This window comes from Myotis myotis, unplaced genomic scaffold, assembly GCF_014108235.1.
Source record: "Myotis myotis isolate mMyoMyo1 unplaced genomic scaffold, mMyoMyo1.p scaffold_m19_p_23, whole genome shotgun sequence".
In the NCBI taxonomy this organism is placed as follows: Eukaryota; Metazoa; Chordata; class Mammalia; order Chiroptera; family Vespertilionidae; genus Myotis; species Myotis myotis.
The window spans coordinates 1651694-1653501 of NW_023416328.1; the positions used below are offsets into that span (position 1 = coordinate 1651694).

At 50.4% G+C, this 1808-nt stretch overlaps 1 pseudogene; it reads right to left on the reverse strand.

Annotated features, from left to right (window-relative positions):
* Positions 1-882: 882 nt before the first annotated feature.
* LOC118679297 lies at positions 883-973 on the reverse strand (annotated as a pseudogene).
* Positions 974-1808: the final 835 nt, after the last annotated feature.

The window sequence follows — 1808 nt, forward strand, 5'->3', positions numbered from 1 at the left end:
CTCTCTCTCTCTCTCTCTCTCTCTGCATCCCTACCCTCAACATTACAGTCATTGGGAAATGCACTATAGAGGGTAGGGACGCCATGTCCAGTTAGCCTGTTTTCTTCTGGAAAGAGGGGAGGGCAGCCTCCTCCTTCTGACTCTTCCTCACCAGGTGTGCAGGACCCAGAGGCCCCACTTACGACATGTTTTGGGCCCGAGGCCTGTGACTTCCTCATGGCGTTATTCCTCGCCTCCTGGGACCAGATCTTGGAGGCCGCTGAGCTTTCCGAACACGGCTGTGGCCCTGCAGATGCACACGTTCTATCCCGGGACCCCTTGCAGGCTTACCTGCTCTTCTTGTTAGTGGGGAGCTCTGGTTGCTCCCCAACGATGATACAAGTGAAGAATGGAGTGTCTCCTGTGGCGAGAGCAAGGACGCAGGGAGGCGTTCCAGGCGCCCACAGGTTCCAGTGACCCCAGTTCATGACAAGTGATACACAAAGAGCCTGCAACCGAGGTACATGGCCTTGACCAAAATCGGTCAGTCTTCTAAATTTTAGTTATTTAAATGTGTGTATAGAGGCACCTCCCTGTGGTTTCAGTTTGCATTTCCCTAATGACTATAACGTTGAACATTTTTTGTTGTCTGTATCAGCCATTTATACGTACAACACCCTAATATTAGCGGAAGATCAGCAAGTACAACGAGTCACTTTATTTCTCGAACTATCTAAATAGGAACCAAATTGTATTTAGTGTAAAGTGTAGATCACTCAGGCGGAAGGTTGTCGACTTACTGACATCCTCCATTTTTATTTTCTTCACTTTTAAGGGTTAAAAACCAAACATAATTCTTCTGATGTTATTGCACAGTTCCTAGCAGCCGAAGTCTTGTCATTGGAAAATACCGAACGCTTCATGAATTCGCATGTCAGCATTGCACAGGGGCTGTGCTAATCTCTGTATCATTCGAGTTTTACTGTATGTACACTGTTAGCCTTTTTTAAATTTTATTTTTAAAGTTTTTAAACTAGGTTTTTGTTGGGAGAGGAAAGGAGAGGGGGAGGGAGAGAGAAACATTGATGTGAAGCATTAGGGATCGAGCCCTCAACCCAGGCATGTGCCCTGACCGGGAATCGAACCGTGACCTTCTGGTTCATAGGTCAACACTCAACCACCGAGCCACGCTGGCCGGGCCCAAAAGGCCTGATTTAACAGGTTTGGATTAAGGCCTTCCCTCCCCCCAAGGGCTTCCCCCAACTAAGGGCTGGTGATTCTTTGCTTAAGAACAGTGGAGGCATCCCCTCCTTTTCATTCATGTGTTCATTAGACACCAAACAGCTGAGTCTTCTAGTGAACAATGAGGTGTCACAGTGAACAAGGTTTGGTGGAGGCAGAGATGCCCAAACCGGCCAGTGCAGCCCCATGTGTGGGTACAGCCCCATGTGTGGGTACAGCCCCATGAGTGGGTACAGCCCCATGTGTGGGTACAGCCCCATGAGTGGATACAGCCCCATGTGTGGGTACAGCCCCATGTGTGGGTGCAGATGGGGGTCTATAGAGCCTGTGGGAAGAGTGGGTGCATCTGGTGGTCCTGGGTGCCACTGTAGATGCTGCAGTTTGGGGACCTCTCTTTGTCCTATGATGACACCCCCCCACCCATGCCAGTTAGAGTCCGAACAAGAGGCTCCTTCTTGAGCTTACGACGTCATGTCACGTTCCCCATGGACGAGGACTCTCTGGCTTTGTCTTGGGGCGGGCACGTCACGCTGTCTCCACACGCCCTGCCCTAGTGGAAAGTTCCGGTCTCTGGAGGTGCAGAGGCA